This window comes from Phacochoerus africanus, chromosome 15, assembly GCF_016906955.1.
Source record: "Phacochoerus africanus isolate WHEZ1 chromosome 15, ROS_Pafr_v1, whole genome shotgun sequence".
Taxonomy (NCBI): domain Eukaryota; kingdom Metazoa; phylum Chordata; class Mammalia; order Artiodactyla; family Suidae; genus Phacochoerus; species Phacochoerus africanus.
The window spans coordinates 82,260,409-82,286,349 of NC_062558.1; the positions used below are offsets into that span (position 1 = coordinate 82,260,409).

General features: G+C 54.9%; 1 protein-coding gene across 4 annotated transcripts in view; it reads left to right on the forward strand.

Moving 5' to 3' along the window:
• The first annotated feature begins 3,368 nt into the window (after positions 1-3,368).
• The window catches only part of ZMIZ1 (zinc finger MIZ-type containing 1), a 192,404-nt gene continuing 169,831 nt past the window's right edge, over positions 3,369-25,941 (forward strand). For all 4 annotated transcript variants that reach the window (XM_047762411.1, XM_047762414.1, XM_047762413.1 and 1 more), the window contains exons 1-2: positions 3,369-3,500; positions 25,581-25,674. The gene's annotated coding sequence lies outside the window, so the exon portion shown is untranslated. The remainder of the gene's footprint in view (positions 3,501-25,580; positions 25,675-25,941) is intronic.

The window sequence follows — 25,941 nt, forward strand, 5'->3', positions numbered from 1 at the left end:
GCAGATGACTCAGTACATGGAAGGATTTTAGCAGAGCTGATGCCCCGTCCATCTGATCATACAACTCTTTCTTTGCTTTGGCAATTTGCATTGTTTCAGCAGAGATGCAGTACTGCATGCCGGTTGGACTGGCTATTTTATTTTAATAGATAATTAAGAAGAAAGGAGTGATACCCTTTTACAGGTGTCATCGTCTGCCTCAAAATGGGGGACTCCTTTAGCCCTCCCCTTCTTCGTAGACCTTCTTTGCACCCCCAGGTTCAGCCCTGCCCTTAGTCTGTGTGGGAGAAGCCCAGGTCCCAGGAGGTGCTGGCATATGACCCGTCTTGTGATCACCAGGCGCCCCTGTGCCCCTTCATCCCTGAAGCCTTCTCTCATCATCACAGCATCACTGTGGGAGTCCCAACCCTAGGGGAGTAGGAAGAGGGGTGCCATCTAATCCTGACAGGACCCCTATTTGGAGAGTTCCAAAAGCTGGGGAGACTGAAGGGAAAGACTTAACCCTGTACTCAGAAAGACTCAGCTCTAGAGAGCACTATGTGACTATGGATACTCGGGCATGACCCTGGCAGTCAGGGAAGGCTTCCAGGAGGAAGTGCTGCCCACCTTCAGGCTTGAAGTATGCCCGGGAGGAAGGGGAGAGGCATTCCAGGTGCCAGGTGTGAGGCAGTGTCTGTGACTGTGCTGAGAGCAGTAAGGTGAGGCCAGCAGGGCAGGGGCTGGGCTAGAGAGGTGGGCAGGCCAGGGTGGGGCTGGATCTGGTCTGCCTGGGCGGAGAACCACCAAAGGTTTATTTGTATTTGTTTTTAGCTTTGGTTGAAGCATTACATCCATGCAGGAAAAGCGTGCACAGCCTAAGTGTAGCTTGACGAATTGTCACAAAATGAATATACTTAGGTAATCACACTACAGATCAAGAAACAGAACATTCCAGATCCCCTAGAACTCCCCTGCCCCCACCATGTACCTCCTTGCAGTCACTGTTCCCCCTCAAGGATGAAGACTTCATTATCCTTACATTATCAAGAGCACATGATCGGTTATCTATTGTTGCCCAAAAAGCCACCCCAACACTTAGAGGCTTAAAACAAACAACCACCACCATGTATCATGTCTCCTAATTCTGTGGTTTGTTTCCCTGGGCAGTCCCTCTGCTGGTTTCCCTTGGGCTCATGTGACTCCAGTCACCTGAAGGGCCGGCTGGACCAGATGGTTGAAGATGGCCTCAGTCACAGCTGGCAGTTGGTGCTGGCTGTTGACTGGGCAGCCTCAGTTCTCCTCCATTCTCCAGTAACATAGACCGGCTTCCTTCTGTGGACAGACTGCAGTCCAAGAGGGCAGGATCCCTTGAGACCTGGGCTCTGTAAGTCTCAAAATACCACCTTTGCCAAGTCCTTTTGCTCACATCAGGTCTCAAGGCCAGCATGGATTCAGGGGTGGAGGGTAGACTCCACCTCGTGATGGAAGGAGCCGCAAAGAATCTGTGGCCATAAAGAATCTGTGGCCATGTGCAATTAGTCTGCCACAAGCATAAAGTAGTAGTTTTGCTTGTCCTTGACCTTTTTCTGAATGGACCCCTTAAATGTGTTCTCCATTGCGTCTGGCTTTTTTGGTCAACATTGTGTTCGTAAGACTTGTCTGTATTTTTGGATACAGTTGCAGATTATTTGTTCTCATTGCTGTGTGATGTTCCATTGTGTGGATACACTGATTTATCCATTCTATGGTTGATGGCCATTTGGAAGTTTTCATTTTTTGGCGCTTATGAATAGTAGCACTGTGAGCATTCTAGGATGCATCTTTGGGTGACCATATGCACACATGTCTATGGAGGTGGAAATGCTAAGTTGCTGCTAGAGTAATATTAGGTAATACCTCCAAATCCTTCTCCAAGGTGGTGACCAGTGCATCCCCTACCAGCAGTGTTTGGGAGGCCCAAAGGGGCTTTATGGAATGGAGTAAGATTGCCAGCGGGGGTTTTGGGAAGGCCCCCCAGCTGAAAATGGGCTAGAGGTGTACCTCTGACCCTAGAACTCCCTGTAATGTCCTCTCTCTGCCTGCCTCTAGCCTTAGACCTCCAGGCTGAGGAAGGAGGGCCATCAGGCCAGATGACCCTGTTTTGAGTGTTATTACTCCCATGCTCCTTTTCCCATCCCAAGGCCCTCCTCCCACTGCCCTCTCCCCTTTACCCAGAGGTTCCCATGCTAGCCTGATCCCCCACCTTCAGGGAAACTGGGTGCCGAAAGGAGCTGACACGTGAGGACGCAGGAGCTGGGAGGGACTCTGCCATGGCAGCCTCCATCCATGACAGCACTGGGCAGTGGGCAAGACCAGGAGACTTGGGTTCCACTTCTGGCCTTGCCTCTCTCTTTGCCTGTCAGGGCCTCAGATTCCTCATTTACAACTTGGCAGAAAAGAGAGTTAACCTGGAGTTCCCGTTGTGGCTCAGCGGTTAACGAACCCAACTAGGAACCATGAGGTTGAGGGTTCGATCCCTGGCCTTGCTCAGTTTGTTAAGGATCCGGCATTGCCATGAACTGTGGTGTAAGTCACAGACCCGGCTCAGATCCCGCGTTGCTGTGGCATGGGCCAGCGGCGACAGCTCCGATTTCGACCCCTACCCCGGGAACCTCCATATGCCACAGGAGCGGCCCTAGAAAAGGCAAAAAGACAAAAAAAAAAAAGAGAGAGAGAGAAAGAGAGTCAACCTCACCAACCTGAACCCTGGATTCTAGAATCTAATGGGGGGAAGGACATGTGAGCTTGGTAGGCTTCTGGATTTCAGGGCACATCAGCTGGCCCATTTGGTTCAGCTTGTTCTCTGAATATCTTCACTGTCCCACTCATTCATTCATTCATTTGTCCACCCATCAAGCGATCTCTTTGGCCTTGTGAGACTCAGGATAATCCAGACCTCATTCCTGACATCCAGGAGCTCCACTCAAGGGGATGCCTAACCTATAGAAAGCTGGGGGAAACACGGTCAGCTAGGCCCAGAGCCGCTGAGGGGGGTGAACAAATTGAGGAGAGTCAGGCCAGAGAGGGCTCTATGGAGGCATCTGAGCAGGGAGAGGTTTTGATAGGTGTGCCGGTATGGCTGCTGCTGTGGTACCGGGTGCAGAGGGGCTTACCTTGGTGCTGGGGCTATTTCTGGGCCTCCAACGTGTTGAGGAGATGGGCTTTTATTGTGGGGGTTGGGAGGCAGCAGCCAGTTTCTAGGGTGGCTCCACTTCGGTGTCCCAGCTCGGCCTTCCAAGAGATGGCCACAGGGAGCTTGGGCAGGCGGGACCTAGAGGCAGGTGCAGGGGGTTGGGCTGGGCCCCAGGCTCAGGCTTGGAACTCACCACACCCTCTCCTCTCTGTTGCAGGACCTGCACCTGCAACAGCTGTGCTCAGCCAAGTCGGACTGCTGGGACCAGCGCCTCCTTCCCACCGCGACCTCCGTTTCCCTGACGTTCTTAGCAGCCTCCAGTCCTGGTGGTCGGCAGAGGCCTTAGCAGGTAAGTGGGAGGGGTGGGGCCAGGGCACTGAATGTCTGCAGGTGCAGGGCCCAACCCGAGTGTCAGGTGCTTTTTCAGGGTCTGGAGAGCCAGGAGCTGGGCTGTCCTCACTGAGGCATTAGGGGAAGGGGCCTAGTTCTCAGTTTTCACTTCCCTGTGGCCTCCTCCTCTCAGGGGGAGCCAGAGAGTGGAGGGTTGGGGGAGGGGTGTGCCCTGGCCTGCCCCTTGGACATTTGGTTTATACTCTTGCCAGCTCCTGGTGTAGCCTTGGGTAGCCCCGTCCCTTCACAGCTGAGACCCTCAGCTCTCTCATCTAGTACATGAAAACAATAATGTCCTCTAACATTCAGAGCACTTAACTGTATGCCAGGCACCATGCTAAGTACTGTGTAGTTGGTAACTCTTTGCACCCCAACCCCATGAGGTAGGTGCTTTTATCATCCCTGTGGTATAGGCGAGAAAACCAAGGCTTGTGGACTGAAAGCAACTTGCCCAAGATCACACGCCTGGCTGAACCCCCATGGGGTTCATTCCAGGTCTGTGCGAGTCCAGTGCGCCAGCCCCTGACCCCTGGTCCATTGTCCATTCTGCCGCTGGCCTTGCCACCCACTCCTGGCCTATTCTTGGGCCATCGAGAAGGTGATCATGGGCATCAAGTCCCGTCCCAACTCAAGACCAAGGGAGGGGCTTTTGCAAGGTGATGGTGGCCGCTGGTTGCCTGTCGTCGTGACTCCTTTGTGAATGTGGTGTGACATGAATCAGGCCTGGCCTCTGGGGTCCCCAAGGTAGTGCACAGGCCCCTTGTGGAGGAGGGGTATGTTGGTTGGATCAGGCTCTCTCTCCTTCTGCTGCCCAAGTTCAGTTCCCCAAGCTTGTATGTCAGGCCCTGTGATGCAGGCAAAAGGGCCTCATCCTGTTCTGTGCTCTGGTGGAGAAGCAGGAAGATCATAGTAGATGTGGCAAGCTTGGTGACAGTGGTGTAGACCAGGGTCATAGGTTAGAGTGGGACTTTCTGGGGCAGTGACCCCAATGTGAGTAGCATTGTGGGGAGACGGGGGCAGGGGATGGGTGGAGAGCCTGGCAGGATGAGGGATGAGGTCAGAAAGGGCACAGGAGGATCATAAAAGGCCACCAGTGCCAGGCTGGGCAATTAGATCCCACGAGCAGTTAAGTAGGGAGGCTTGGAGGATTCTAAGTCAGGTTGTGGCTTAAGGAAGGTGACTGCATCGGAGAGGCTGTTGGAAAGGTCCCCGTTGGAAGCAAGGAGATAGTGGACTGTCCAGGGACCCCGTGGAAGGTTGGAGGCTTTAGCTAAGCCCAGAGCCATGGGCACAGGTGAGTGAGAATCATAAGAGACTGAGGCAGAGACGTTGGCAGGATTTGCAGTTGGCTGGTGAGGTTAGGAAAGCTGCCGTGTTGTGGAGCAGGGGTTCGCGCTGGAGTTCAGGGCGCGTTTGGGAGTCTGGAATCCAGGAGGGCTTCTTGGAGGAGGTGGACCACGTGGTGGTCCAGAATGTCTCTGAGAGGGCCAAGATTTTCATGAGGAAGAAGAAGATTTACAGTCACACATAAGCTGGATGTTTTTCACCCAGAACTATAGATGCAAATACTGGTTCCAGAGGATTCACCCAACTCACAGTCATGCCTGAGTCCATGAACATATGTGCACATAAATACTCTACACAGACACACACCCTGTCTCTGGATGCTCAGGGTATATAGCTGTGCATGCACACAGGGCTAGGAATGGTCATGTGTGTGCAGAGACGTGCAGAGATGTGCTCCCTCACATGCATATGTACACAGACATCACGTATGGTGCTGCAGACATACACGTGCTCACACAGACTTGCTGCACATACACGCTCACAGATGCGTGTTCACAAACTTCCGTGTTAGCACTGCACACGGATACACAGACGTAAGTTCTCATAACACATGGTGCCCCCTCCCCCATACCTACGGCCTCTGGGAGGGGGCTCTCTCAGGGTGTGAGGCCCAGCCATGGGACCACAGCCCCACTCTTGCCCTCTGAGGGCCTCAGCTTCCTCATCTGGAAACAGAAACAGTCACCCTCCAGCTCCAGCATCCTGGACAAGGTGGTCGTGAGGATTAAAGACACCGAGGCCCAGTGCCAAGAGCAATTCCCAGCACTCTGCAGGGCTTCAGTAAGTTGGAACTGTTCTTCTCATGAGCAGAAAACAGGTTAAGGGCCTCACTGTGGCCTGTCTCCAGGGGCCTTCTTCCTGGCCCTTGTCTCCTGCAGACTCCATCCCGGCTCCCCGGGGCCTAGGCACTCCCTGAGTCCTGGACACAACAAGCTGGTAGGGCCTGTGTCATCCCTGCCGCCAGCTGCACATCTCCTGTTGGCCCCTAAGGAGTTGGGGTCCTGTGGCGTCCAGCTGTGTTACACCAGCCGTGCTAGACTTCCTGCCGGGGGACTGGCCTGTTACATACATGAGCTTAAGAGCCCTGAGAGGGAGGCCTCACTGAACAATTTCTAGATTCGGGGACTGAGGCCTAGTCAGCGTAGGTGAGGTTCTCGGGGACACCTGCTCACAAGTGGTGAAACCGCGCTCCAGACCCGATTCCAGATTTTGTGCTCTTTTCTCTAGTGAGTTCCTTTTGGGCTGGGATGGGGGTGGGCAGGTCACTTAATGCCCATTTTACAGATGAGGAAACTGAGGCTCAGGATGGGAGGGCCATACAGTGGTCCCTGCACCCCAAATTCAAGACTTCTTTTCCCCTCTCCTTCCCCTTCCTAGAAGGAACCCTCCAAGTCCAGGGAGCTTCCCAAGGGGGTTCTCTTGGCTTCTGGCATTATCCTGGCCCCATCTTTCCAGGCCAAGGAGTTCCATTTTTTTGCAAGTAAAAAAGTGGGTTGTTCTGGGGTCCACTGTCTGGGCATGACCTAGTAACATCTTCTCCGGGATCCTTTTATAAAATGTCCTTTGTGTGGTCCTTTGGAAACCTAGCCAGCAGGGAACTCTGGGGTACCCTAGTCCTGGGGGAGGTGGGCACTGCTTGCACACCCACCAGCAGGCTTGTGAGTGGGGTGAGGGGGTGTGGGACCATGGCACAGGGAGTGTGGGTTCTGCCTGGTACTGCGGGGGGGGGGGGTCAGGTCTGTGTAGGGGGCAGAAATCTGGGAGGGTTCCCCAGGGGGTGACAGGTGAGTTGGGCATTGGAAGATAAAGAGAAATTTGCTAGATTGATGTAGAGGAGAGAAGGGAAGACCAAGCAGAGGGCCTGGCTCTTACCAAGTCCCAAGCAAGTGCAAGTTCACTCACTGGCCTGTCCCCTCCTCCCCCAACAGTGTCGATAAGTATCTCCTAGAATCATGGAGCTCCTGTCATGGCTCAGCAGGTTGAGAACCTGACTAGCATCCATGAGGATGTGAGTTTGATTCCTGGCCTCACTCAGTGGGTTAAAGGATCCAGTGTTGGTGTGAGCTGCAGTGTAGGTCTTGGATGCAGCTCGGATCCTCTGTTGCTGTGGCTGTGGTATAGGCCAGCGGGGATGGCTCCAATTCAACTCCTAGCCTGGGAAGCTCTGTATGCTGCAGGGGTGGCCCTAAAAGACAAAAAAAAAAAAGAATCTCCTGAAATCAGCACTGACTACATAATTTGCGGGGCCCATTGTTCACAAATTATTAAGGATTTCAAGACAGTGACCACAGAGCATTAAACCAAGAGTGGGTCCTTCTGAGCCTGGAGCCCCATGCAGCTGCCCGTGAAGCCAGCCCTGCCTAGAATAAGTGAGGAGCTGAGTTCATGAACAGGCTCCACCAGTTGCTGCCTGGCCCAGCGACCTTGGGCCAGGTCCCCATCACCTGGTGAGTCACGCCTGCCCAAGGGAGAGAGATTGCTCTCCTCGCAGCAGCAGAAGCGTCAGTGGTGCCAGCATCTAGCTTGTCCCAAGCATCTAAGGACAGTGGCTTCAGTGAGGGTGGGATTACAGCCCTTCCTGTCAGATGGTGGTGTTTGAAGAGTTCCTGGTCTGCCCTGTCTACATTTTCAGCCCAGTCCCTGCATACCTCAGAAACCTGGGTTTTTGGTGCTTTTCCAAATTCACTTGGGAAGAGGGGGTTGGGAGGGCTGCTCTGTGCTTTGTTTGCAGAGTCTTCTGCCTGATAGCCTTGCCTGCCTATCTCTGCTTAGCAAACTCACTTCTTCAGGTCAGATGCCATGGAGCCTTCTCTGACCCCAGCTCCTCCCTCCCGACCTTCGCCCTGTGACCCCCTCCAGTAGCCATAATGACCTCTTGTACTAGAGAATTCTGTATAGCATGCAAGCTTTTTCACACCCTGTCAGACCATTGAGAAAGCCCTTAAAAGTTTCTATTCCCATTGCCAGATGGGAAAACAGAGGCTCAGAGGTACCGTTTCCACCCTAGCTTCTGGGCTGAGGTCAGGCCCACGTCAGGAAGGGATGCAGACAGTGGCGACGGAGGGTGGCACCTGGGCTGTGCTCTGGGGCCCTTCATATTTAAGCATTTTGAAAGACAGCCTTTCCCCCTGGGAGGGAGCCCCAGCCGCTGGCCCAGCAGAGGTCCCCAGGTGCCTGGGTTGTGGAAGAGGACCCAGTGAGCCGGAGGTCTGGCCAGCTGGAGCACACAAGCCCCCAGCCCTGCCCCTCCCTGCGGGGCTCTTGGCCCGCTTCTCTCAGCCTGGCAGACTGGAGCGTGTGTGTGTGGTGCTGAGCCCTGGGCAAGTCCCGCTGCAGGCAGAGGTGAGAAGGCCCCTGCTGGTGTGGGCTGTGACAGCCAACAAGGCTGGACACAGACAAAGGGTGTCTCGCCGGGAGCATAACAGCTGTCCCTTATGACTGGCACTTTATAAAAGGCACTCAGAGTACCTTTGGTGGGTGACTGCAAAGGGCACTGGCAGGGTAAAGGGTATGGAATTTCAGCTGTGGGGTTTTCTACCACTCCTCTCTTTGTGACTTCAGATGAGTGGCTTAACCTCTCTGTGCCTCATTTCCTCATCTGTAAAATACGGATAATAACAGAACCAACCCCATTGAGTTGTGAGGAATTCAGTGAAGTTATCCGTGTGAGCCCCACAGCAGCACTTGGGACGAGGATAGCGCTCCATGGTGTTTGAATTGACGGTGGGCGAGCAGGCAGGGTGAGTGATGGAGCTGACCCCAAGGCTGTGGGCACACAGGGAGGGACATGGTTGGATCGTCATTTCAGAGGACCTAGAGGGGCAGCGGGGTTGGGGTTGGGCTGGCTTGGGGTTTCATCTGAGATGATCCCAAACAGGTGTTGCTAAGAGCTCTGTGGGCAGGGAGCTGGGGTGACAGCCACACTCCCTGGCCAGCCCCTCCAGCCCCAGGTTTGTGGCTTCCTGGTGACAGCGTAAACACCATCAGCTATCAGTCAGCAGATTTCCACGGCTCCTCCATGCAAGGCAGGTTTGGGGCTGGCCTTGAAGAGCTTGACTGCCAAGCCCAGCTCCCAGCGGGCCTCGTCATGGCCACACAGAGCTGGGATTCCAGGGTCTCCACGTGGCGTGCCTGTCAATCTCCAACGCCAGCTGAGAACGCACACCCTCCTCTCCCTGCCTGGAATTCATAGCCTGCAGCTCAGGCCCCTCCACCCCCAGCCACGGCAGGCAGCCCTGACCCTGCAACCCCTACCCTAACCTGGAGCTGGAAATCCTCTACAGCCTACTGGTCATTCCTGCCCGAGGTGGGCTGCCCCCCGGGTCACCAGAGTGGGCTGCTGTTCTCACAGGCCCTTTAGGCAGGATGTTCGTTCAAGCCTCAGTCCTGCTGCAGGCCTGCTTTGTGACCTCAGATAAGAAACCCTCCCTCAGAGTTCCCATCGTGGTGCAGCGGAAGTGAATCCGACTAGGAACCATGAGGTTGCAGGTTCGATCCCTTGCCTCGCTCAGTGGGTTAAGGATCTGGCATTGCCGTGAACTGTGGTATAGGTCGCAGACGTGGCTCGGATCCTGTCTTGCTGTGGCTGTGGTGTAGGCCGGCAGCTGTAGCTCCGATTTGACCCCTAGCCTGGGAACCTCCATATGTCCAGGGTGCGGCCCTAAAAAGCAATGGGGAAAAAAAAGGAACTCTCCTTCTCTGAGCAATTGTTCATTGGTCTATAAAGCCAGAGGCTCTGCTGGGACGGGTCAAGGTTCACAACCTGCAGTGTTTTCAGGAGTGGCATCAACCCAGGGAAGCTTGGATTATCCCACTCTGTGGATGAAGGAACTCAGAGCACAGAGAGGTTAAGAAACATACCTAGGATCACAGAGCTATCAGTGGAGCTGAGATTCAGCCCAGTTTTCCTTGATACCCTATGTGTTTTCCCCACTACATTGAACCATCTCTGGTGGGTACATATATGTTTGCTGTATGAACCATTTGCTTCATCAGCTAGAGTGGGTTGAACACTTACTGGGCTCCAGCACTGTTCTAGGCACTGGCATCTAAAAGCAAACCTTTAAAAAATGAAATGAAATAAAATAAAAGTGGGTCTCTGAGCACTGGGTGAGCACAGCCCTGGGCTTGAGTGGAGGTCACTGAGTCTTCAGTGTAGCGTGGGCTAGGCGGGTTCTCTCAGCAGGTAACGGCAATAGGAACTGTGAGGGGCAGTGCTTCCCTGATGCTAGAGGAGGCAGCCAGGGGAGACTGCCTGGAGGAGGGGGCTAGATCCCAGCACAGAGGAGTGAAGGAGTAGGATCTTCCTGGGGTCTCTGCACACCTTGGTGGGGTAGGTCAGGAGTCCAGCTGGAGAGGAAGCTTCGTTGAGCCACAGCTGGAAAAAGGCACTGATGCAGCTCCTGAGAGCCACAGAATTTGACCTTGATCCTGCAGAAAGTAGGGAGCCAGAAGGAGCTGTGGTGCATTGACAGCTCCTCTCTAAAGGCCAGGAGGCAGGGTCTGGCCCCAGCCTGCAAGCTGGGGCTCACAGCTCACCCAGGGACTGTGACAGCAGGGAAGGGCAGGGCTGGGAGCTTGTGTACTCCAGCTGGCCAGACCTCTTGCTCACTGGGTCCTCTTCAGCACCCCAGGCACCTGTGGGGCCTCTTTAACCCCCAAGGGGCTGGAGCTCTATGCCAGGAGGAAAAGCTAATCTTCCAAAATGCTGAAATGTGAAGCTGCCTCAGAGCACAGAGCCTGGGTGCCACCCTCTGTCGCCACTGTCTGTACCCCTTTCTGATGTGGGTCTTATGTCAGCCCAGAGGTGGGGCTAGAAGGGAGACATGGATAAACCTGCTCAGTGACATGGTGGGACCACAGAGGCCCAGAGCCCAGCCCAGGGACACGGAGCCTCATCATGGCAGGTGCAGGAGGCTGACAGGCCAGACAGGAGGCATCCTTTGGGGGTGGGGAGGGCAGGAGGCAGGTCTGGTCCCCCTGGTTCTGCCAGAGTCTGACGGGAGGCTTGCAGATTGTGTGTGAGCACCCACGTAGGTGTTAGGAACTGCACACGCACCCCAAGGACCCCTGACCTCAGCCACCAATAGAACCGTGCGAAGACAAGCTGGGATTTGGTAAACCACACTGGGAAGGATTCCTTGGGTGTTACTCACCGCAGGTGCTTCTCCCTCCCACTGATGATTGCTCACCGCCCCTCACCGAGCCCTGGAGTTTGTCTTCCTCTGGTCTAGGAGCCACACAGTTAGGGTGAGGACAGCCACACCCATGCCCTGTGTCCCAGGTCCAAAGCCTGAATGACCTTACAGGGTGGGAACAGACACCGGGTGGGGCTGCAAGGGTGGCCTCTTTATTCGAATCATAGCATCCTGGCCTCTTGGGGAAGGAATGGTCTTTAGAAATTATTTGGCCCAAACTTTTATGGTACAGATGGGAAAACTGAGGCTCAGAGATAGGAAGCTGCATCCCAAAGTGGCCCTGAAAGCACTCCAGGCTTTCAGCTGAGCTCATTGCCACTCTAAACAGCTTTGGATGCATGGCAGGTGTAGACATGGGCAGGGCACAAGATCTACAGTGGTGGTGGTGACCCAGTCTTGGGGCATGGTGTTTGCAGGAAAGTCTGAGGAGCTTGGGGTGCAGCGTGCGGGACTGGGGACGTTCTGGGGCCCAGTGGACATCCACCCAGAACCAGGACTGAGAACTGTGCAAGGTTCCTTCAGACTGGGCTCTGTTAAGTCTCATTTGTACTCCGCCTCCTGTACACACTACCTCCTGCCAAGGCCTGCTACCACGAGGGCTTTCCTCCCATCTGTTTACCCAGAGAGCCCAGCGAGGCCTGGAGATTGCAGGCCCAGAGGCCAGGACAGAGAGAATGCTCTGGAGTCAGACCCGGGATTGGAAAGCTGACAAGATGCAAGGGGGTGAGGAAGAAAAGTGGACTCTGAAAACCAGGGGTCACCTGGGTCCCTCTTTAGCTCTCTTCCCAGCAGTCTGGGAGGCTGCTAGATCTGCAGTACCTAGGACAAGTTCTGGGGGCTCCAAGGGGCCTCAAGAATCAGGGAGGACTTCTTGGAGGAAGTGGGGCTCCAGCTGGTTCCTGAAGAATAAACCTGACTATAAACTGAAAGCATTCCAAGCAAAGGGACCAGCTGGGCCAAGGCCCTAAGGCAGGCACGCTGGGGACAGGTCCGTGGAGCTGGGTGGCAGGGCCAGACTGGGCAGCGAAGGAAATGAGGTTGGCGATGCCCCCTAGAGGCCAAATGGCAGAAGAAAGAGGAAGTGTGTACTTGGTTTCTAACTTGCTAAACATCCCTGAGAGGTTCACTGTCCCACTTCTGTGCCCCTTCCCTCAGATCTCCCCGGAGCTTCAGGCAGGTGGGAACATCAGCAGGGCAGTGCCTCCGTAGAAGAGTTTGCCTTTGGGAGTTCCCATTGTGGCGCGGTGGAAAGAATCTGATTAGCATTCATGATGCGGGTTCATTCCCTAGCCTGGCTTAGTGGGTTGGGGATCTGGCTTTGCTGTGAGCTGTGGTGTAGGTGGCAGATGCGGCTCGGGTCCCGCGTTGCTGTATCTGTGGCATGGGCCGGCAGCTGCAGCTTTAATTCGACCCCTAGCCTGGGACCTCCATATGCGCAGGTGTAGCCCTAAAAAAAAAAAAAAAAAAAAAAGTCTGCCTTTGGGTAGAAGGTGCGAACAGGTGCCAGGATCCTAGGCTCTCCTGGGAGCTGGTGGGCAGCTGGCCAGGGACACTGCTGCTGGACCTGGGCTTCTTTCTGGCTGGAGAGAGTTGGCCCCAGAGCCCTGGGGTTTGCCAGGAGTCTCCCCCAGCCCAGGAGGATGGAGGAATAAGGCCCTGAGGCCGACCCACTGTGAGCTGAGGGTCTGCCTCCCAGAATGGACTCCATGGCTGAGAGTTGGGGGGGGGGGGTAGGAGTGGGCTGAGAGATGGGCTTCCTTCTCCTTCCTTTTTCTCAGAAAGCTGCATGGGGCAAGGATGGGAGCAGGGGGCCCTCCCTGAGGCTTTGGACTGACAATGAACCTGACAGAGAGGCAGTGGCCCTCTGAGCCATGTGTGCTGTGCCAGGCCTGTGATCTGCTGCAGGCACTGTGGGTGCCTGGTGCCCCCTTGGGTGCAGCCCCTCCCCGCAGCCCTGGGCTAGGCCAGGTTGTATTCACTGCACCTCCACTGCCCACAGCAGCCTCTCTCTTGCCTCTGTCATAGAGCAGCAGCCATGGGCCCTTTGATTCCCGGTACCCAGGATTTTGCAAATCCCTCCAGGAGTTTACACAGCAGCTGGCTCAGGCCCCATCAGCAGGAGCTGGCCCCAGGTTCCTGCTCAGGTAACCCAGAATTCTTTTCTGGAACAATACAACAGCACTTCCACAGCAGGAAGGGCGAGCTACCCTCATGGTCAAGCTTCTTCATGACCGCTGAGTCCTGTCATAAAATATCAGGTGGGCTTGGCTGGGGCCCATTTTCCAGGTGAAGAGTTAGAGTCAGGAAGGAAAAGCATAAGACTTGGCCAGGGTCACATGGCCAAGGCAGGACTCACCCGGGATCCCAGATCCTACTCAAGCTCCTTTCAGGATGGATCCAGGGTTTTTTGTTCAAGGCCATTGGCTGATGGTTCAGGGCCAGGGGTGGGAAAGACAAGGTGGAGGAAGAGAGCCTAGTTTCGGGGGGCAGGGGGGTGCAAGGGTGTGCAGAGGGGTGAGGAACCTGAGGGGGAGGCCAGAGTCACTGTCTCTCCTCCTCGGCTCCAGCCACTTTAATTGGCGGGTCCACCAGTGGTGCTGACATTTACCTGGTGGGGAGGCGGGCCTCCTCCCTCACCAATCAAGATACTAAAAATAACTGGGCTCAGCTTCCCAGGGCCCCAGCCCAGCTAGCGCCTGCCTGCCTGCCTGCCTGCCTGCCTGCCTGCCTTGGCGACCTTTTTCCTGGGTGCTAGAAGCTAATTGCTCTGTGAGAATATGGTTCCTCATGCTGAGGACTTCCTAGGAGCTGGAGTGGGGATGGCATTGCAAGCTCAGCTCCTGAAACTGCAGAGGGGTCTCTGCAAAGCCTGCCTATCCCCCAGGTATTGGGGTGATGGGCCCCTGCCCAAACTCTGGCACCCGCCTGTTTTCTTCCTGGGGCCAGTACCCTGCCAGGCTGACCACTCTAACCCCGGATGCTTGAGCCCCTTCCTTGAGCTGCCGGACTTTCTCCGGTACCTTTCCCCAGAGTTACCTAGTGCTCACGTTAAACCCTATACCATGCCCAACACAGGCGTCCAAGTTGTGGCCTCCTGCCTTGGCATTGCATATTCATCCTGCAGCCAAGAGAAGCCTAGACTTGGGGGCGGGGCATGTTTAAATCCAGCCATGCAACCTTAGCACAGTTCTGAGCCTCTGTATTCTTACCTCTGAAATGGGCATCATAATTGACTTTGTAGTATCGTTGCAAGAATGAAATGTGGTAACAGGCAGAAGCTTTCAGATTAAGAGAGCTGCCTCCAGCCCCCACTCCCTGGGCCAGCAGGCAGCCTGAGCACCTCTGGGGGCTTTCCTTTCTCTTACTGTGTAAATAGACCCTGAAACCTCATACATTGGATGTGTTTAGCCTGGAAGGGGAAGTTCTTAAAGACCCAGGTTGAGTTCTGGGGACTTGGTCTCCTCAAAAACAGGGATCCCTTGCCCACTCCCGTGTAGCTCCAGAGTGGCTGCCCCACCTGCCCCACCTGTGTGTTTGTCCAGTTCTTGCCCTGGGTCAGTATGATCACAATTGTGTTGACATTGGCCTGTGTGTCCCCGGCTGTAGGGTCAGCCCAATGGACATGGAAGTGATTTTCTGGGCTCTGTACTTGCCCACACTGAGAACCTGGGTGGGTGGCTTGGTCTCTCCATGCTTCAGGGTCCCCTCCTCTGAAAGTGGGGACAATAATGGCCCCTTCCCCATAAAGCATTGTGAGATTAAATCAGCAGTGTAGGTACAGTGCTTAGAAGATGGTCTGGCATGGGGTGGGCCCTAGGTGCATGGTAGCTGGGCCTCATAGTAGTCAGACTTGTCATAGTACTAACAACGGCCACCTGCCATTTGTGGGATGATTAGTATCAGATGCTGTGTCAGAGACTAAGCACAGACAGTATTTAACTTAATCTTCATGACAATCATACACAAGGTACTCCTACAAGCTCCGTGTTCCAGATAAAGAAAACTGAGGCACAGAGAGGTCACACACAGTCTGAAGGTGGTAGATCTGAAAACCAGCATTCACACTCATCCCTGCTAGGTGACCAGCCATCCCAGGGTGCCTGGGACCATCATGGTTTTAACACTGGAAGTTTTGCCTCCCAGAAGCCTCTAGGTTCCAGGCCTACAGGGACAGTTGACATGCTAGCCCCATCTAATCCACCACTCCAGTCCTGCATCCACTGACCCCCTCCTCAGCTTCAGGACTGGCCAGTTCACTCTGGGCTCAGCCTCGTCCTGCCTCTGCTTCCTTTCCACACCTTATAGATCCCTCTTCTCGCCAGGTCATCCTTGCCCATCCCCCATGGCCCGACTCAGTCTTCCCGTCCAGCTTCCGCTCCTCTTCACCTTCCCTGCTGCCAGCTGGAGGGATGTGGGGGGGTCACGCCTGCGGGGCTTGCTGTGCCCAGGGCTGTGTTGCAGGGGGCCAGTGGGTCCTGGGTGGCCCCTCACAGGCCTCAGGCTCCCCATCTGCACTGAGGGCTTTGGCACCTCTCCTCCCAGCGTTCCAGAGACCCTTTGGAAACCTCTTCCTTAGAAGAGGGCAGACGGAGTGAGCCCCTGCCCCCAGCCCTGGCCCCGGGCAGCCGGGAGAGATTGCACTGGCCCTTCCGGGGCATTGATGGAGAGCACTGCTGACAAAGGAGAAAGGTCAGCGGTGGGACAGAGCGGAGTTGGTAGCGGCCTGTCGGCCAGCAGCAACCTCCCCCCCCACCCCCCGCCCTGGTCAAGGCTTCCTCGGGGGAGGGGCCCAGTGCTCCTTGGGGTCCTGGTCAATTCATATTGACTCGGGCAGCTGCTGGTTCAGCGAAGCTGAGCATCCAAGCCCCCAGAGGGCTTGGGGAGATGCTGGGGTTGTCCTTAACACCTCCCTCTCCCTCTCCCCCACAGTCAGTTCAACCCCCGGAGTCATCTCTGGACCTGTGTCCCCTTCAGCACTCCTACCCTCTGCTGGCAATCAGGGCTTATGGTCTCCCTACCTCTCAATTACTGAGCCCTTCTTAGTCTGCCACTGCCCTCCCTGGCTTCCCGCTGACACCAGGAATAAAGTCCAAATTCCAGGGCTGAGATTAAGGCCCTTCTTGAGCTCAGTGAGGCTGCCCAGAGCCGCTGGTCCTTCCCCAAGGTCTTGAGTCTGCTGTCCCCACTTGGAGGAGAGCTAAGCCTCTTCTGGCCAGCGCAGTGTCGGGGGTTGGGGGGAGTCTCTTCCCCACCCCCCGCATGCCTTTCCAGGACCCAGCCCACTGCTTTCCTTCTCCAGCACTCCTGTCCTCTGTGAGAGAGGTTGGAAGAGGTCGTGTGTAAGGGATCAGGGCACCCTGAGTGCCAGGCAGCTCTGCACCCAGTGCTCCAGCTTCAGCCAGGTGGCAGGGCTAGGCCCACAGTAGAGCCTGTGATGAGGATGCCAGCCCAGTGCATGGCCCACTCCATGCCATTACTCACTTTCCCCCTTGAACTGCCCGGTGCATCTCATGCCCCAGCTCCCAGAAGGCAGGAGCCATCTATCTCCCCAGCTCACACAGGAGGACAAGCCCCAGAGAAGGCAGGAGGTCCAGTGGCTAGAGCACAGGCTCAGGGGTCTAACCCCAGCTCTATCTCTTAGTAGCTGTGTGACCACAAGCAGTCACTTAAGTCTCTGAGCCTCAGTGGTGTCATTTGTGAAATGGGAGTAATTGTAGTTCCTTCTTCATAGGTTGGTGAGATTTATTGAAATGACACATGTTTGCAGGATGCTGGAACATTGTAAAGATCAATAAAGCCAGCTTTCATCATCAACATCATCTTCTGGGCTGATGGGTACTATATCCATGAGATGAGAGCCCGCTCCCCTAAGTGGGCTCCTCCTGATTATTTGTAACTTCCACTCCTGCCCCTCGCTGCCCCCTTTTTGTCCTTTTGTCCTTTTCCCCCAGTACTTCTCTCCCACATTTCCTAAGATCCCAGGAAGTTCAGCCCTACCTGGCCTCATGTTGTCACCTGCATTCCTGCCTTATCCATCCCATCCTTTGGAGCTGGGCCCAGGATTTATCCTGTTCCCGCTACAATCCCTCACAGATGCCTCGCACACAGTAGGTGCCTGATCTAAGTTTGTTGCATTGAACGTTGATGGAGCCAAAGTCACCTCCAAGAGTAGCATGGCAATGAAAACCAGGCCTCTGGGCGCATCCTCTCTTTAATAAAGGGGATGTCTGAGATGGGGCCCAAGCCACCCCCCCACCCCGGGGATCATAGCTTGTGACCACTCTGGCTTCCTTGATGTGGGGTTTGGGGGAACTGGGGCAGCCCTGGGTGGGGCTGCTGCGTTGGAAGATTTTTCAAAGCTGGTTCCTCTCTGGTCCTCTGCACTGTCCCTGTGTTGTGTTTGCCTGGGTCCTTTCCCCACCCCCACGGTTCTCTGTTAAATTGTGTTATTATATTTAAACAAATCAATTCCATTGCAGAGTTTTTCCTGTCCTAATGATGAGTTTGCAGCACAAATGCCATTGATTTCTCACAGCCCTGAAAACCAGTTGATGAATAGCACCGGGCTTGTCTTTGGAGAGGCACTTAGAGCAGCTCTGGGCAGCCCCCCTGCTCCCTGCCCATGCTGCCCCACATCACCACCCCCAGCCCCACCTCCAGCCCACATTTCATGACTGCTGCAGTGGGTCAGAGGCTGTGTGTTGAAGGAGGACCTTCAGTGTCCGCCAGGAGTGGAATGTCATCACCAGGGGCCCAGTCCCTCGTGCTGGTGAAACAATCATAGTGGAGAATGTTATTGATTTTGGCCAAAGGCAGGAGCACAACTTACAGAGCAGAGAAGCGGGGCGGTGTGATCTTTGTCTTCCCTTACGAGTTCAGAGCGTGGTCCTGAGTGACAGCAGATAAGAGCTCAGGCAAAGCTCAGACACCGTTTCCAGACCTTGAGGGGGCTGCCTGGTCCCTGCTTTTTTAAAGGGGTGGTTCAGAGGTTAGGGAGCTGTCCCCACTGGAGAGTGTGAAACTTCCCTTTGTGAAATCCTTCCCAGCCTCCAGTGTCAAAGTCAGACCACTGCACTGGGCTTTGCCCTTCAGATCACTGCCAGGATCACAGCTTGTTTGAGCTTTGTACTGACCCCAGGGCTTGTGTGGACAGGAATTATTCTTCCCTACTTCAAGCCAGGCAGCCTGAGTCAAGGACAGTCACTGGAAAGGGAAGGTCAGCAGCCACACACGCCTGTGAGTTGGGCTTGGGTGAGGCTGGAGGGACTGGGGCAAATGGGAGTGCCTTCCTTACCCAAATCCCTAAAAGTTAACCCCATGACCACGAAACTTTCCATCTGGGATGGGGCTGTGGGCTGAAGTAGCCATTGCCTCTCCCCCAGTCTAGTGCCAGCCTTTGTTTGGGGGACAAGAATGTAGCCTGGAGTTGGGAGTGGCTCTTCAAGGTCACAGCACAAGGCAATGGTGGAGCTGGGGTTTCAGCCGGAGGGGAGGGGAGAGGCCTCTCAGGCAGTGCTGCTCCCCTCCCCGCAGCAGTCAGGGTTGGGGGCAGGGCGGGGCTCCATTGTAGGGGAAGACAGGCCCCTTGCTGAAGAGACCCAAGAGTGGCCCAGCGTGCCCCCCCTTCCCTTGGCCCTCTGAGTAGTCACCCTCCCTCCCTCCCCGCAGACAAACCTCCTGTCCCTCCTAATCAGGTTAGCCTCCTGCTCCATGCTCGCTCTGCTGAGCTGGACCAGCTGCCTCTAATGGCCTGTCGACCTGGCCCACTCCCTGGCTCTGGGGTGGGGGAGGGGAAGCTCAGAAGAGAAGTGAGTGAGAAGGGGCTGCCCACCTCCCTCGATTTAGATCTTTTCAAGGCTTCTAGGATTAAGGCCAAACCCTGAGCCTAGATTCATTCAAGATTCATCAAAATGAGGCTCTGCTTATTTCTCTAGTCTCTACTGCCCTGAAGCACTCTTTAGTATAGTCAAAGGATGCTATTTCTTGCCTCCCTGCCTTTGCACATGCAGGTCCTTTTGCTACTTCCCACCATCTGAGAAAACTCCTCTGTATCCTTCAAAACCCAACTCTTATCTCTTCCTCTGGGCCGCCTCTTCTCAAGACTTCTGCCTCTGTCTCCCAGGGGATGCTCCACTGATCTGGAACTTAATCCCACTCCGTTTGGGTACATTATTCCTAGACTTACTTCCCCTTGAGTTTCGGGAAGAAAGAGAAAACGTTCTAGAATAATATCCCTCAGGCAGCAACACAGAAAAGTACTCAGTAAAGAAATAAGGCTAGGAGTTCCTGTCGTGGGTGTAGTGGAAACGAATCCAACTAGGAACCACAAGGTTGCGGGTTCGATCCCTGGTCTCTCTCAGTGGGTTGAGGATCCGGCGTTGCCATGAGCTGTGGTGTGGGTCACAGATGGGGCTTGGATTTGGCGTTGCTGTGGCTCTGGTTTAGGCCGGTGGCTACAGCTCTGATTAAACCCCTAGCCTGGGAACCTCCATTTACTGCGGGTGTGGCCCTAAAAAGACCAAAAAAAAAAAGAAAGAAGGCCAGCAAAGAAGAGAGAAGTGGGGACCTGGGAGGGAAAGAGACAGACAGGAGTGTAGGGAACAGCTGCTCTCAGCCCCTCCACATCGGCGCTCTCTCCTGCTTCCTGCCAGGGAGGCCATTCGCAGCAACACATGCGAGGCCTGAAATAGACATGTGGGGGCCTCCGTGGTACACTTTCACAGCCCAATGCTAAGCACCACCCCCCATTCCTTGGACACAGAAGCTCCCTCTCCTCCCTGGGCCCTGTCCCTGCAGCCAAGACCCCTCCCCCAGCAGTGCCCAGGCCTCGCCCCTCTGTTCCTGCTAACTTTGTTTTATAAATAAACTATATAAATAGGCTCCTCTGATTCCTCGGAGCACGCAGCGTTTAAGGACTGGGGCACTGCTGCAAGCATAATTGTACTACCAAATCCATCAGCTGCCTAATTACCATTCATTTTGCATTTATTTCTGCTAATTAAAAAGAGAGAAACTCCTAACAACTTTTACGTAAATACTATATTTGTTCTATGTAAAGATGGGATGCTCATTTGCTGGTGATTAGCTGATTATCTAATTTTATAGCTGTCACACTGGCTGGCCCTGTCTCCCCTTCGCACCCCAGATGCCACTTGTGTCCCCCCGATCAGGTGTGGGAGGAAAGGGTCCAGAGAGGTCCACAGAAGTGATTAGAGGGTCTGTCGGAGGCCCAGGGGTCACCCGGAGCATCTTATGGCACCGGGGTTCAGGGGGGCTGCAGTCTGACTGATAGAGTCGGGAGGAACCATTGGCTCATCCACTGTTTCTCTGTAGAGTGAGAAACTGAGGCTCAGAGAGGCCCGGCGTCCCCAGATCACACAGTAAAAAGACGGACCCCTGACCCAGGTGTCTGGGCGCCCCCTCCAGTGCTCCCTCTGTGGAGAGCCACTGTCAGGAGGAATTTTAAGGCTTTGCCTGCAGCTGGAGAAATACCTGGACCAAATTCCAGCCCCAGTGGAGGAAAGACAAAGTCTGGTCCCATGGCCCAAACCAAACCCTCTGTGTGCCAGCAAGTGGGACTCTATTCCCTCTCACATCAACTGAGCAGGTGTGGGTTAATTCTTGGGCTCCCTGGCCCGCCTGGCTCTGCAGGGCCAGGAGGCAAGACCCTGGCTAACCCTCCCTCCACTCTCTCTTCCTGGACAGTCTGAAAACGGCCAGTTCTAGATATAAAGGGAGAATGGCATTGACTAGACCAGGTGTCGTCTGGGCTGCCGAGCAGGTCAGAGCCACGGTCAGCACTGCCCGTTGGAAATCCCCGAGGCCAGGGTTCCGTTCCTGGCTGACACTTTCTGGGGCCTCAGTCTCCTCTGTAGATTGGGAGGCTGCTGTGGTTTCCTCCCAGGGTTGCCGAAGGGATTCTGAGAGCCACATGCAAAACTTCTCAAAGGGGCGCTTGGTGTAGCTGGTGGGGAGCCTGACGCCTGGCCCAGGGCCCCCCTAGGCCTCCCACCCACCGCCACGGTGTCTGTGCAAGGTGACCCGGTGCCACCGCAGATCTCCCACTCATCTGCCCTTTTATCACCCTGCACACAATCGGGGGAAGCCTGGAAGGCCACAGGGGCACGGGCAGATGGAAAACAGAACAAAGACACTGCGCTGAGGAGACCAAAAGGCAGGGCACCTCCTCCCCCGACCAGCACCACCTGGCCGGCCTGTCCCACCAGCGCCAGGCTTCGGCCACCCCAGGCCGTAGGCCACCCACCCGGCCCCTACAGAGACTAGCCCTAACCTCGCGTGGGGTCCCCACTTGCTGGGTGACCCTCAGGAAGTCACTCCCCTCCAAGCTGCCTTTTCTTATCTGTAAATGAGGTCACCGCTTGCCCTGTGACCTCCAGCAGACCCTGCCCCTCCGACCCCTCCAGTCTCTTTGCGGCTGGCCAATCCATCTCTAGGGCACCGTCCTAGGCCCAGAAGGTCAAGTTGAGTGCCCGGTCCTGCCCACAGAGAAGACCCCAGGGTGCCGGGGGCCAAGTGAGGCACCTGTTCACATCTGAGATCTGGGCACTGGGTGGAAGCATTTGTGTGGAATGATTGAACTCTTTAATCAGAAAGGGGCTTAACTGTCAGCCCTGTGATTGCTGCTGCTGTTAGAGCCTCTGAAGGAGCCTGAGGCCCCCCCAGAGCAGAAGCAGAGAGGAATGCTTGAGGGCTTCTAAGAGCCCTGAGGCCCGACTATCTGGGTTCGTACCCTAGCTGTGTGACCTTGGGCTGCTTTCTTAACCTTTCTGTGTCTGGGTGCACATATGTTAAAATAGGTATAGTACCTACCTCACAGGTTGTGTTGAGATGAAATGACTTAACTTGCCAAAAGGATGTACTAGGACGTACCAGATAAAGGTCCATGAATGTTGGTCGTTACTGTTATCATCAGTTTCATCACTATTATTCTTTCAAGGTGGACTTATTGGGAAGCTCACATAGCTTCTGCCTCCAGACCTCCTCACTCCTGCACCACTTGGGTGAAGGCAGGGGTTTTGCTGGCAGCTGGGGAGGGGGTGGCACATTGCCCTCAGGAGCATTTCTGTGTAGCCATTTCTGGTAAATTGTTTAAAGGGGCTAGGCTTCCTAAGGCTCTAGGAATTTGTTATTTCTTTTCTCATTCTAAATATGTATTTGTAAATGTATATATATATTTCTAAATAGGACCTCCAAAATAGTATAAGCTTCAGGTCCTACAAACCTGGACCTGCTTATTATCCTGTTACCTTGACTGGATTTCTGGGGCCTGGCCCTGTGCTGCCCACCTCATGGCCTCCCAGGAGGATGGCAGAAGCCTCGGGGCTGGAGGAAGCTAACTTCTTGCACTATAGACAGCCATGTATGTGCAGGCTCGGCCCTGAGCACCCCAGACTGCATCTATACCCCACCCTCCAGGTCAAGGGAGCCCTGGGGAGAGTTCGCAAGGAGAATAGGCCCTTCCCCTGAAGGAGACCCTAATGTGCAGGGCACCGAGCTCTGTGCCCAGGGGCCTGAGGGCTCCTGCGCTGCAGGCTGGAGCCCTAACCCCTACCTCCCCTGTCTCCTTACCCTGTGTGGGCAGCTGGGCAGGCACAAGGGGTGGTTGGGGCTGTGGGAAGCAGGTTGCTGAGCTGGAACAGTTGCCCTACAGGCTGTCTTGTCACTGGTACGTCTGGCTATGTGCCAAGCCCCGGGCTTAGTGTCAGGTAGGTGGAGACCCAGGATGTCCCCTGCCCTCTAAGAGTGCCTGAGGTAGCTGGAACCACAAGCTTTGCACCTGGAGGGCTAAAGAATGAGCAGGGGTGGATGGTATTAGACCCTTTGTCATCAGGCATCTCAGAGAGGAGTCGAGAGAACCCAGCAGTCGTGAGGACTGGACACTCGGGGGTGGGGGTAGGGTGGGGGGGTTCCTGGAGGGTGGGAGGCCCCCAGAGGAGTGGGCGCCATGGGCCCTGGCGCCTCCACCAGCAGCAGGGCCTCTCGGCCCAGGCTCTGACAGGGACATTTATAACTCACAGCTGTGCGGTCCTGGGCCCAACTGACTGTGGTAAACCGATCAGGCTTCAGGAAGTCGCGTCCTGAGGCCACTCCCCACCCCGACCCCACACTCTCCTTCACCTCCTAACACCCACATCCTGTTCTGGATGGGAGGGGCAGGCAGCTGGGGCAGGGAGCCAGGGGCCCAGCCAGGGTCTCCAACCTGTGGGCAGAGCTGGAGGGGACAGAGAAGCACAGTGAGGCCCGAGAGCTGTGCAGGGGGGCCTCCAGGATCAGCAGGGTCTCCCCCTCAAGGCTCACACAGGGAGAGCCAGGCCCAGAGGGTGCCAGGGGCCACTCAAGAGCCCACAGTTGCAGGGAACGAAGAGCTCAGGCTGTGGGGCTCAGGGCTGTGTTCTGTGCTTCCATGTCTAACCAGAGGGGGGATTAAGCTTCAAGCCCCAGGGGTGGGGGAAAAAAATGTAACTGTAATGTATGCATGTAAGGATAACCTGACCCCCTTGCTGTACAGTGGGGAAATAAAAAAAATTATTAAAAAAAAAAAAAAAAAAAGCTTCAAGCCCCTGGTGACCAGCTCCAGCCTGGGGCAGCCTGATGAAAGGGGTTGGAGGTGAACCAGAAGCTTCAGAGGATGCTGGGGAAAGTGCCATCTTGGACCCCGGGGCTCTGCATGGCCTGTAGCCCACAGCTAGAATTTTATGTCTATCCCGAGACCAAATTCTTCACAAGGCCTGTACCCGTCCACCTAGATTTTCACAGCAAAATTCATGTTCAGGGAAGGGACTGGTCTTAGCCAGTGCTAGGAAGAAAGGACAATACAAAGAGCTTCCAGCATGCCATGATTTTGACCCCCTTATCTCTCCTGGCCTTAGTTGCTAACTGACTCTTGGGATCCATTGGCCAGCTCCCCCTCCCCCATGCCTCTTTCTCCTTCCATACAAGGATGATAAACCACAGTGAGTTTGCCAAAACGTGGCCCATGTTTGGTAACCTGTGACACGCCTCCAAAATTAGTACCCAAAAGAATATATATGTTTGTTTCATTACTCATATACTTATTAAGGTGTATTTGAAATATATAACTAGCCTATCAAACCAGTGATTCCACAGATGTGATCTCTTTGGACAAGGCTAGATTTTTTTAGAGCTTAAAAAAAAGTGAGTTAGGAGTTCCCGTCATGGCTCAGTGGTTAATGAATCTGACTAGCATCCATGAGGACGCAGGTTCAATCCCTGGCCTCGCTCAGTGGGTTAAGGATCCGGTGTTGCTGTGAGCTGTGGTGTAGGTCGCAGGCATGGCTCGGATCCTGCATTGCTGTGGCTGTGGTGTAGGCCGGTGGCTACAGCTCTGATTAGACCCCTAGACTGGGAACCTCCATATGCCATGGGTGCAGCCCTAAAAAAGACAAAAAAAAAGTGAGTTAAAGTGGAGGCAAATATTAAGTCATCATACAGACAGGACTCCGCTCAGACCAAGAATCCTGAAGGGCATAGAAGAAGGCTTGAAGCTTGGGGAACACCACAGTTCTTCTCTGCTTTAAACTCTGTTCCTGGGCCTCCTCCAGAACCCTGGGCCTAAGGGTTTGGGTTCTTTTCTTTTTGTCCTTTTAGGGCCACATCCACGGCATCTGGAAATTCCCAGGCTAGGGATCGAATTGGGGCTACAGCTGCCAGCCTGCGCCACAGCCACAGCACCACCAGATCCGAGCCGCATCTGCAACCTACACCCCAGCTCATGGCAACGCCGGATCCTTAACCCACTGAGTGAGGCCAGGGATTGAACCTGCATCCTCAAGGATCCTAGTCAGATTCATTTCCACTGAGCCACGACGGGAACTCCTAGGCCTCGGTTTTAAGCAGAACCGTCCAGCCCTGCTGGCAGGAGGGGATGAGGAGGGAGCGAACTGGTTTTCCAAGGAGGTGTACACACATAAAATGACTCCAAGTGTTGGTCAGGGATCTGGTGAACAATTCATAATGAGGGAAGAATTCAGGCAGGGGTCAGAGAATGGCTTTGGAAGTGGCTGCCGGCCGGCACTGTGAGATAATTCCCCGAAGCCAGGCATGGCGCAGAGAGGAGAACACTGCGAGGGCTTAGAGGCCTGGCTAAAAATACCCCCGACAGCTTCTCCCTGTCACCCTGCCTGGGCTGCAGAGGAAGGCCCTGGCTTTCTGCCTTTCTCACCAGGAAGAAAAAGACAACAACACAAAGCCCCTGAGCCCCAGAAGAAACAAAACTTACATAGATTTCAATTTTTTTTTAAGAATCCCACGAGGAGGAGTCGGCTTGCTGGTTGGAGCACCGCAGGGTGGGAAAGACAGTGGCTCTGATAATTCAGGCATCCCGGGGCATGCTTAAGTGGCCCGAGAGGCCACCAAGATTAGCCTGCCAGTGGGGACAGAGGTGGGAGGGACTGGACGGCTGCCTGCGACCCTGGCCACTCACACATGTCCTGTCTCTCTCCCTGTGTACCCAGCACGAGGAGGAGGAGGCCTGTTGGCACCAGACCAATGCTGCGAGGTGTGTGAGGATTAGAACCGCTCCATCCCTCAGCTGCCAGACCTGGAAAGGTAACACCAGACCCCCTGATGACCTGGCCACACTGCCACCTTCACCTGAAACCTGGCTCCGGTCGAGATGGGGTGGGGCCAGAGCCCAGGGTCATCAGCCTTTACGCCAGCCCGGGGCTTCAGGGCTTCTCTGTAATGCCTTGGGAGTCCAGCACAAAATGCTTCTGAGCTTCAGTTTGTCCATCTCTATTATGGGTCCTCCACTTCTCCAAATTCTCGAGGATTCTGTGAATCACTTGGGCTTCACTGTTATTTGGAGTTAAGCCA